The sequence below is a fragment of the Triticum urartu genome, chromosome 2 (assembly GCF_003073215.2).
Source record: "Triticum urartu cultivar G1812 chromosome 2, Tu2.1, whole genome shotgun sequence".
Taxonomy (NCBI): domain Eukaryota; kingdom Viridiplantae; phylum Streptophyta; class Magnoliopsida; order Poales; family Poaceae; genus Triticum; species Triticum urartu.
In genome coordinates, this window is record NC_053023.1 from 580811744 (window position 1) to 580823610 (window position 11867).

Below are 11867 nucleotides of genomic sequence, written 5' to 3' on the forward strand. Positions count from 1 at the left end.
GCTTTTAAAATTAGCGTCTCTCATATAGGCAATTCCATGCCTCACAGAGTAAACGCCCGTGGCTGTGCGTAAGACAAAGGTTCAGTTCCGTGGGCTAGACGGTCGTGCATCTCCATCTGGTCGAGTCTCACAGGCGAGCATGACTCTATGTAATATCATCGACCATGCGCAATAAACGCATGATTGTGACCCTGCCTAATACTAAAGTATGCCACCATGGGCTTCTCGTCCGTGCCTCTCCGTCTGAACGAGTCATCTGAATCATTCGGAACACAAACACAAGAGAACATGACTCTATATAATAGCACACGATGCCTTTGTGGATTTGACGCCTGTGCCTGTGACCCTAGTGACTGAAACACAGAGAATCACAAACGTACATAACCGTGGCTGCAGAGAGTGCTAGCCCATGCCTTCGTGGGCGTCACGTGCGTGCCTCTCTTTCCTAACGAGTCCACCGTGCTTCCGGCGTCGAACAGATTCTTCTAGTGAATGTGTGCCGTAAATAATTACAGCACTGAGGGGCACGTCCGTGCCTGGTCTGCGTGTGCAACAATGCATTTTGTACCTTGAAAGTCGTGGTTTTATTTAATGTTTCAAGCACCCATCTACCATTGACTTGCTACATGTAGTACTTAAACCGGGCCCTCCTGTCAGAAAGAAAAATAGAAGAAGTAATTAATCTGGACCCCTCCGCTCCTCGTCGTGGGTATTTAAGTCGTTTCATGGATGGAAAGGCTAGTCCATTTCTCCAGATCCACCGTCTGTCCAGATCCACGCCACATATAGCAGCGCTCGCAGGCGGCGCGATCCCAGCAATGGAGACGGAGATGGAGGTCTACTCCGGTGCCCCGAGCACTAAGAGGGCGAGGCTCACGCCACCAGCGACGCCTTCCTCTGGTGGTTTGGCGGTAGCGTCTGGAAGCGGCGAGGGTGCGCCTACCGGATCCGAGGATCAAGAAGAGTAGTCTGGTCCCGACCGCATCAGCGACCTCCCGGGCGCCATCCTCGGTGAGGTGATCTCTCGTCTGTCCACTAAGGAAGGCGTTCGCACTCAAATCCTCGCACGTCGATGGCGTCCTTTATGGCGCACCGCTCCTCTGAATCTCGACTGCAGTGAGATCCCTGTCGGTCGTCTTTTTAAGCCCCTAGAAACAATTCATATCGACGTATTGTCCATGCTCCCCAGTAAGGATGTCATTCGCATTAGATATTTTGGAACTCGGTGTAGTTTTCAACCTAACGTTGATGGTTCGTGCCTTCCGGAAGCCATCCTCTCTGGTCATGGGGGCACAGTTCATCGTCTCTGCATTCCGGCGTGCTACCTCCACTGCAGACCCTCTACAGTTGACACCTGGCTTCGATCCCCAAGACTGAAGTATCTCCAGGTTCTCGAGTTCTATTACATGTTCCCAGGTTTTGTTGGAAAAACCAGCACACTACCACATGAAATCTCTTCGTCCGCACCCTCACCGCCGACTTCCACGCTGCTATTTTCCTCCTCACTGCACACCGTCACATTTGCTCTTTTCCAGATACCTGACAAGTATGCACGATCACTTAAACTTCCACTCCTCAAGAGGCTTTCGTTTTTGGAAGTTGATATATCATACGTCTCACTGCAAAGCATAATCAGCCATTGTTGCCCTGCCCTCAAGTGGCTCCTGCTTGTTTGCAATAACTTGGACCACTGCATCATAATAAACTCAGGCAAAGTTGAAGTCATCTGTATCCTTTGTGAGAATGGTGAACTCGTTGTTGAGGATGCGCCCTCACTTAAATGATTGATTCATGATATTCAGAGCCGGCACTTGCAGATAACTGTCTTTCATGCACCTAAGCTTGAGTGTTTGGGTAATTTTTATGAAGGATTTCCTGAATCCAAGATTGTTTTTGGCTCTACAGTTATCGAGGTGCTCACCTTTTGCACTATAATCTTTACTTGCATTCCTTGCAGTGCCGAAGTTTCATGTCGCGCGACCTTTTATCCAGCTAATTTTATGATATGTGCTTGTCGCAGGCTTTGTCTGTAGTCAGCCTATCAATGGTGGTTCAATCTGTGAAGACCCTGCTTATCCACATGTCATTAAATCTGAACAAGGTTGTTGCCTTGATGCAATGCTTTCCTAGCCTAGAGAACCTGTTTATCGAGGTAACGATTTCCAGACACATTGAAAGCACATACAACACAACGTACTATATTCGAGGCCTCTATCCCCCTTTGTAGTCTTCGAGTACTCTCACTCTTTATGCATTTTCAGGGAGGAGTATGCCGCGAGGAAGGTGTAAAAAATAAGTGGCGCCACAAGCACCGGGTGTTTCTCAAACAGCATGACATTCGCCTGAAGACAGTAACGCTGGAAAAAATATGTACACTGCAACAAAAACATTGAATTTGCAAAGTTCTTTGTTCGGAACGCAAATGAGTTAGACACTATGAGGCTCAAGTTTCTCTCCCCCCAGACAACATCACTGAAGGATTTTATGAACATCAAGACACTACTAGGGAAAAGCTTATGCACAGAAGTTTATCAGTAGCGCGGTTTAAAAATGGGCGCTACTGCTAATTAGTAGTAGCGAGGGGTATAAAAACCGTGCTACTACTAAATTGATAGTAGTAGCGAGGGGTATAAACCCGCGCTGCTACTAAATGATCTACAACGATGCCCCCGGAATAGGCCATAGTAGTAGCGTGGGTTTGCTGGGCCGCGCTAGTAATAGAAATATAGTCATAGCGCTGGTCACGAAAAGCGCTAAAACTAACCCAGCCCACCCAGCCCAGCGAGACAACCAACCTAGCCTAGCGAACAACCACCATCGCTCTCTCATTTTCTCCTCTTCCTCCCGTGAACACTCGCCGCCGCCACCAACGCCGGGCGATTCCGACTACTTCCGGCGGCCGTCGCCGGAACTGCACACCCACGAGCTCTCACGACGGTTCTTCCTTCCCTCCGACCAGATCTGCTCCTCGTGGTGGCAAGCGCTCGCGCGCGACCCCTCCCCGCGGCTAGGGTTTCGGCTGCCTCCAACTCCAGTGCGGTGCGATCTCCTCTCCCCTCGATTCATGCCCTCTCCTCTCCCCTTCTTTCTTCTCTCCTAACCCCCTCACCTATTTCTTCGGTTCGGTGCAGCAACCGCCCTCCTCCATGGACGAGGACGACCACCACGGCATGCACGTGGTCGAGTTCACCGTCGCCTACTCCGGTGCGGTGCTGGACCAAGGACCTCCGCCTCAACAGATCCTAGCTTGGGTAAGCACCCCCATCCCCATGGCCGTTTCACTTTCTTCCTCTGCCCCTCTTCTCTGTTCTTCCATGAATCCTCTGGTTTCAGTTAATTAGCAGCACAACCACATCCACACAAAGGCGTAGGAGCGTTACTGCTTGTATAAAACTAAATCTCTGTAATGTTTTTTGTTATGTTACCATGGCTGCCAAAGAGTGTTTGTGTCTTCTGTTTCTCAATATGATATGCTCACAAGTTTGTTGATACGTGCAGATTGGTGGTCTTTGACTTTGCAACAGATGTTATTGTGCATATCGGTGAAGTCAGATTCTACTTGCACAAGGTCAGTGTTCTAGTATTTTCAGCAGTTTTTGCTGAGGTCAACACTAAGCATTTATATTTGCTTCTACAAATAACGGCAAGGGTGCTGTAAGTAGATATGTGTTACATCCTGCAGCACGTAGTTCTTCAGACACAGAATGTTCAACTGTCGGGGTCTCTTTGTCATGCCATCAAGAGTAGTAACATCATCAACAATTATGCTTCACGTCTGATTGCTGTTGGGCTGTCTCTTTCCAATCTACTGGACCCTGTTTCACACCCAAAATATTTTCACTGCCAAGATGATTATCAACACCACCTTAAAATATTTGTGATGGCCTAATAGACTGCCTTCGGCAACCTAACCAAACAAATCGAAGAATCATCCATTACATTTATGTTACCATTCTTCAGACTAAAAAAACCTTATAGCAACCATATGCTGCTTTGGTGTTACCACCATCCAAATTTTGTTCTTCAGATATGCAAAATTATTCATTGTTCATCGGTTGCTTAGGGGAAAATGGTTACCTTGGTGAGTCATCTCTAGTGAATTAGGTGTTGAAAATGTTTTCTTATGTATGTTTCAGTGGGAAGTCGGATCATTTGCTGCTCAAAATCCGACAAATCGGAGGAGGAATGCGCGAGAAGCAAGTCTATCATCAATGGCAAGGTTGGTCGTGTATTCCTATTCTTTGAGTTTTCTCCGTTTCAACCATACAATTCATCTAGCATACGGTATCGTCGTTGCAACCTTTCAATTTGGCAACTTGGAAGTAGTTTACAGTTACTATATTGTGAGTGTGTGACCTAAAAATAAGGTAGCAAATTACTATAGATACTACTTCAAAACCATGTGCTCCTACTCACTATTTCTGTGTGTCATGTGTACTACCAACTTACTGATGTTTCTTTAATTCCCATAGTCTACAAAATTCATGCTTGCTACTGTATGTTTGTGCCCCTAGCTTGCATGCTGATGTTGTATGTGCATGGTGGTGGCCTCCTTCCTGTTGTTATTTGCTCCATATTGAGAATTGTTTTGTAAAAGATAATGAGATGGACACAGTTAGGAGATGATGCTACCAAGTTCAAACTCTCTTGAATGGATAGATCATAGTGCAGTTAGGAGAAGTGATGTTATGAATATGTTGTATGCAAGTTTAGTGTGTATTAGAAAAAGTTCAGCATTAAATTATATAGCAAATTCACTACACGGGGATTTGGCAAGCAGTTTTGTAAAAAAGTTTATGGCGATTTTCTCCGACATGATTTTGTGTGTGTATTTTGGCAGCTCAACAAGATGAACCATACAGGCGAGGAAGCTCCCAGGCGCAGCAACTCCTCCGTCCAAGTTGTGCGTTGGGCGTCGTCCACCCTGTTGGCCACCAGGACGTACGAGGCGACGATTGGCAGTCTCGGTGGACCGGACGCCAACATGCCGATGAGGCTGAGAGCCACAAACAGGTAGCACCTGGTGATCCTGAGAACAGAGTGCTTCAGAATTCCGCAAATACTTCATGTGTAGTACAATTCATATCTGCACACCTTGGTAATTTGAACAGGCTTATGCCTTGCCGTCAGAACAATGAATTCAAGGTTTTGCAGGATCCAACGTGTCGCTAAGGCTGGCTGTGAGTAGAGTGTCAACTCATAGAGGATACGAATCATATCTCTTGTACCATCTGATCGTTTCATGGAACAACTAGCTAGTGCTCTGTTTTCTTGGGCTAGATGCCTAGAACAATCCATGTAAATTTTAGTCTCTGTAGTTTCAACTCTGAATTGTATGCTAGTTTTTAATGATGTACTGTTACTCTGGCTGTCACTATTGATTCATGTGCATGTTCTAGAAAGAAATAAAATACCCTACTAGATTTGGATGTGGACGCTAACTAACAAGTTTTCACTTTCCCGACATGGGCGCAGGGTTGATTGACGCGGACTACCGCGACCCGGTGGGCAGTGTGCTCTTCAACGACTCGGAGGTGGACTTGGCTATGAAGACCGGCGACCGCGTCGCACAGATGATCATCCAGGTAATCTTGACGTTGGAGGTCGCCGAGGAGGAGGACCTCGACGCCACAGTTCAGGGGGAGGTCCACCTGCGTCTAAACTCCGAGTCTTGGTAGATACATCTAGAGAAGTGGTCTGTTTAGGTTGATGGAAAGCTAGGGAAAGTACCCACCTTTTAATGATAGTTGTGTGCGTATGATATGGGATGTCGTGATTTCTTCCTGTTCAGATGTTCACTATTGTATCCATGAATGCTTCAAGTGTTAAAGATGGTTCTGTGACCTGAGCTTATTTTTCATTGGACGTGTCTCTGATGGAAGCAACTGCATCTAACTGTTATTTTTTTAAATTTGCAATTAGTTAGTAGTAGCGTGGGAAACAACAACTCGCTACTAGTATTTAGGATAGTAGTAGCGCGGGTGTGAAATAGCAGTAGCGTGGGTGGCACACGCTACTACTAACAAAGTTAGTAGTAGCGCGGGTTTAACCCACGCTACTACTACCTATTAACTGTAGCGCGATACTAGTAGCGCGGGTACCCACGCTGCTAGTAGCCTTTTCCCTAGTAGTGAGAAGAGGTGCTTCAATGGGGCAATAAGGCTTCTAGACGTGCTCGTCTTATATTGTCAGGGTATTGTAGGCATATGAACTTGGATTTAAAAGTACACATCTGGACAAACCAGTGTCCAATCATGGATTTGCCGGATCCATTGACCTGTGGATGTTGAGAACGGTTATCCGGCTGTCAGAGATAGGTGTTGTTGCGTGCTTTCCAGTTTGGACTTCGAGCTTGTACTTTATCCATTGTCTGTAAGGTTGTCAGGAACTTGTTTTTGTGATCTTCAGCCATGAAGCAACTTACAAGCTCAAAAAACTATCAAGTTTTCATGTTTTTGTGCACCGTCTGTATGTTTGGATTTCCTTTTGTGAATAGAGCGAGCGACTAAAATCGTCTGGAATACGCAGTCACGTGTGATGTTACGGCCGTGCCTCTCCAAATAACTTGTTAGCTGAAGTATTTTACAATACAGAGGCGGGCGTGCCTCTTGTACCTGTAAGACTGTGCGTCTGTTATCACTGCACGGCACTTCCTTTGTGCATGTCCGTGACTCTGTGGTGAACGTTTTGGGTGGAAACACGCTTCCCACTCTAGAACATAGTGTCTTGTAGAAACATGGCAGTGTTGTTTCTGCAAATCGAGACGTGCTTGTTGTGGAACCGCTGTGCTTGTGCTTTGCTTAAAAGCGTCACCATCCATCTTCTTCTACCCCGATCCAAGTATCTGGCCATTAGAGCAAGCGCGAGATGGTGAGAGATCGGCCATGGAGGCGATTCAGGTGACCACCGTATGTCTTATCGAGGTGGTCAGGGAGAGCAACCCGCAGCCCAACGCGCTGCAACGCCTCCAGGGGCTACTGATGTCCGCCACGGCGCGTTCCTTCTTCGACGCCAGCTTCGCCGCCTGGCTCAAGGGTGCACTGGAAGACTTCATTCACAAGTTCAGCTTCGCCAACAGCAAGGTGAAGGACCTGACTGCTCGCCTCCATTCCATGCGTCGCCTCCGTAAAGGCCGAGCCTCCGCCTCGGCTTCCGCGACCCGGCTTGCCGGCCTCCATGGGAACGATCTCTTTCACGCGCTGATGGCCCTGCAGCTCCCGGTCAGCACGCTGCCGGAGGAACACCTGGAGGTCGCTCTCGCCATGCAGCGCCTCATCATGCATGATGACATCGACAAGTTCAGCCAGATCTACGGATAGATTGTTTACGAGGACAGCTGCAGCGCCATCCACGAGTCGAGCATGGTGGCCAACTTCGACCACAGGCAAACTTTGGCAAAGCTCGTACAGGAGCACATCCACCTCACCGACGCCGCCCCCACTTCTCGTCCAACCTCTGGACCATCAAGGGCACAAGCCCGGGCGCCTTGATTAGGTCCTTGCCTTGGCTCTCCGTTCATTTGCTGCAAGCCACATCCCACATGCTTGGAGGCAAGTTCTATATATTTATGCTAGCTTCTACTACTTTTGAGTTTCCAGTGACCTAGTCGATCTATCACGATCAGGACTTCTATTTATTGTGTGTGCTCTACTATAAATTTGACTCTAATATTGTATGCCTGTCGTTAATTTCCATTATTAATTAATACCATCAGTCGTTTAGTATTACCAACTTACTTTATCTCTTGTAGTCCACTTTTTATGCATCTCTCTATATGCGTGCGCATGTATAACCTGTTTCATTTGTGGTGATGTTAATCTACATGCCTCCTCGTGCCTCTTGTACCTGTAAGACTGTGCGTCTGTTATCACAGCACGACACTTCCTCTGTGTATGTCCATGACCCTGTGGTGAACGTTTGGGTGGAAACATGGTGCACAGCCTAGAACATAGCGTCCTGTAGAATCACGACAGTGCTGTTTCTGCAAATTGAGACGTGCTTGTCGTGGAACCACTATGCTTGTGCTTTGTTTAAAAGCGTGCCGTCGCTATCTTTTAAATACAAGGAAATATAGATAGCCACGAACGTCTACGCCTTTTATATCGAATAATATTCGTAACATCAAGAAAGAAGGATGGCGTAACTTAATACGGAACCGTGTCCGTAGGGAGTTCACGTCCGTGCTTTTAAGTACAAGGAAATAAGATTTTAAAAACAGCGCCCCTCGCATAGGCCATTCTGTGCCTCACAGAGAAAACGCCCGTGGGTGGGCGTAAGATAAAGGTTCAAAAACAACGTCTCTCTAATCTGCTACTCATTACCTCACAAAGTAAACAGCGAGTGTTCATATCAGAATCCAGTTCTGTTCGGTTTGCGCAATAAACGCATGAACATGACTCTCTCTAATACTAAAGTATGCCTTGATGGACTTCTCACCCGTGCCTCTCTGTCTAAACGAGTCGGCGGAATCATTCGGAAAACAGACACAAGCGAACATGACTCTATATAATACCACATGATGCCTTTGCATAAGACAAAGTTTCGGCTCTGTGGGCCAAACACCCGTGCATCTCCGTCTGATAGAGTCACGGGCTAGCGTGAGTCTATGTAATAATACTACCGACCATGCCTTTGAGCGCTTCATGCCCGTGCCTGTGTCCAGCTTGAGCTTGTCATAACGTATGTGTCATACTAAAGGTCGAGCTACGCCTTCGCCTTCTCATCCATAGGATTGATGGAAGTCTCAAATAAAGCAACAACACCAAGCATCCAACAACAAGTCAAGACAGTTCCAAGTTGAAGGAAGTCTCAAATAACCGCTGGGGCAACAGAAAAACAAGCCCGAAACATAACAAGTTCATTTCACAGTGATACACGGCCTATTTACTGAACCTAGATATATATAGATAGATAGGTACGGTAATACATGACAAGTACTTGGAAACAAGAGCTAACATACCAAGTTCATTTCACATCGAAACATGGCCCAGCTAGTTTTAAATGACGTTGATGGTGATCATCATCCTCAAGTCACGGCGACGGGTGTTCACAACAGTGAGTAGGATGCCCTGACCTACCTGAAGATTCTCGCCATGAAGGAACTTCTTCCACCCCACCCGGTTGAAGACAGTGCGACCGTCCATGTGCACTGCGTAGGCACAGGTGGTGATGGAGCCCGTTCTGGTAAGGCGCAGTCCAGCAGCCATTTCTTCTTCATGCGTCTCGATGCCACAACTAACAGATAACCTCTTAAGTAATTTCTTAAAACAGTTGGTATGATATATGAGCACGTCACGTGCAATTATCAGCAAATCATACACTTGAAGACACATATATCATTGGATTCAACACTGAGGATATATATCATCACATCACTACACTAGACGCTAATCATCAAATTACTATAGTAATTAAGCATATCATTAGTTTACTACATACACTAACCATATCATCGCATATTACTACACTACATAAGGATATATCACAGTACTACAACATGCATATCATATCAACTAGTAAACTTATTAAGCATGAATATCATGTAATTACCACAGTAAGTAACATACCATGAGATGCTGTTTAACATTCGTCCTTGTGAGGCGTGTCACGAATGGCATCCTGATGTAGTCTTCACATAGCGGATGCATGTCCCAGAGGTTGCACGTTTCATCGCCGCTCAGCCTCAGTCTTTGGGCATAGAGTGCTTCATCAAGTGGGTTCTCATCATCATCTGAATCCTCACCATCGCCCTCCTCATGAACTTCATCCTCACTATCGGAAATCAAATTCAGATAGATAACAGAAATCCTGGGCCTTTCTGCTCTGAAGGAGAAGCTGATCAATTCACCCCCACTAAGACGCAAGCGGGCGATGAAACGACCCCATTCATCTCCTCCAATCTGGGTTATCGTTCGCCCCTTATCGACCTGCATAGTGTGCGGCCCCCAAGAGCGTCGAAGGTCACGGTGTCTCCGATGAGCTCATTGAATGCCAATCTCACATTGCATGGAATGATCTGTGCAATATAAAAACAAATAACAAACACAATGCATTAGTGGAAATAGCAATAAAAATAAATTAATAAATTGTCGGAAGGTTCATATAAATTGTTACCGCTGCAAAAATAAAAGTAGGCTGGAAGTAGATGCCGAACAGCGTGGCAGTACAAAGGCTGGTCCGGCACCGTGACTTACACTGTTGACATGGTGCTTCCTCCATTCTACAAAGAACATATTGAACTCTAAGTTGAATTGTACGCTACCATAGTACAATACACGGTGCTTCCTCTCTTTTCCCTTGTACAGCTCAGATCCTACACTACGACATTCATCAATCTAACAAAGAACCATCATATCTATCAACAAATCATCTACCGCATGTATAAAATAAAAATTTTGGATTAGATCCGCGCCCAGAGGGAGACGCATGCGGTTTGGGAAGGGAAGAAGATTCGTGAGGGGGATGAGGGGAGATCTCACCTACTTGCCGGAGTTGGCGGCGGCCGCACAGATCAGGCAGCGATGAGATGCGTCGTCGGGAGCTGGCGGCGGCGGCGCTTGTCGAGAAGGGGACGAAGAAGTTGAAAATGATGTGGAGTACTAGGTGTACTTAGCCAAATGTGGTATATATGGTGGCGCGTTTGTGTGGATGATGAGGGGACCCCATGTGTCAGTACCCATAGAAAAAAATTGGCATTTCCAACTGCCTCACGGGGATTCAAACCAATTCGGCTGATGCAGTGTGTTCGGTCGAACCAATTTGCCTTTCCTTAAGACATTTATCCAGACACAGACTGTCGTGGTATTTCTCACGGGGGGCTTGCGAGTCGACAGATGCCACAAGGGCTTAGTGTGAGGGTAAGACTACTGCTGATAGGCCCGGGAGCGGGTATGCGAGTAGCACGCGGTGGTTTACCCAGCTTCGGAGCTCTCCAGAGAGATAATACTCCTACTGCTGCATGTCTGAGTGTATCTGATATGTCTAGTACAAAGCGCTCCTGGAGCTGTATCTGAGATCAGTACCGTGGGTATCTGACTTGGTGTATGCCTGCATGAGACATGCTCTAGTGGCCGGCTATGCCCATGGCCTATGGCCGAATGGGTGTGTGTGAGCTCATGCGTGAGTGAGTGTGGATGGATGGGTGTGTGCCTTATATAGGCATGGCTAGCTTAGTATGTAAGCTATGTGGTGGCATGGGAGCAAGGGGGTAGGTGGGGTTGTCACGCTTGTCCCCTGGGTTACTTCATAAATAGTGCCAGGGGACAAGTGACACTATACATGATGGCATCGAGGTACAGCCGTCTCGTCCGCGGTATGGATGCCACGTCGGGGTCTTGTCGGTGTCGGGCTGCAGTCGGCAGCTGGCTGGTTGGGGCAGTCGGCAGCCGGCTGGTTGGCGCAGTCGGCAGCCGGCTGGGGAGAGCAGTCGGACGGGGAGCCGGCAAGAGCGGCTGGACAGTCGGACTGAGGGGCTTTGCTAGCCCCGATGTCTTGAAATATTGTCTTCCCGTCTTCGGGGTATCCGTGTCCAATTACTCCGACAGTAGCCCCCAAGCCTCCGGGCAACTTGGCAAAGTTGGGCGGAGGTTTTTTGGCAAATGTTCATGGAAATGATCATAAAAAAGGACAAGGTTAGTCCACACAAATATATCATATGCTTTATTTTAGTAGTGCAAGTTTTATGCGGAGGGTGCCGACTCGGTTTCGTCCGAGCCCCCTTCAATCTTTTTCGTGTTCCCTCCACTCTTTGGCTTTTGCTCTTGCTTGCCGGACAGCCGCTCTGCGGTCTGTGGCTAAGAGTGGGCCGCGAAGTGGAGTGTACAGTACTCAGAGTCTAGGAGCAGATTCAACCGAGTAGATACTCATAA

At 47.2% G+C, this 11867-nt stretch overlaps 1 long non-coding RNA gene across 1 annotated transcript; it reads left to right on the forward strand.

The window, feature by feature from the left end:
- Window positions 1-2789: 2789 nt before the first annotated feature.
- Window positions 2790-5843, forward strand: LOC125533691. Its single transcript, XR_007294335.1, has 6 exons — window positions 2790-3039; window positions 3132-3251; window positions 3499-3568; window positions 4137-4219; window positions 4841-5013; window positions 5476-5843. It is a non-coding gene; the product is annotated as an uncharacterized LOC125533691 (long non-coding RNA).
- The last annotated feature ends 6024 nt before the right edge of the window (window positions 5844-11867 follow it).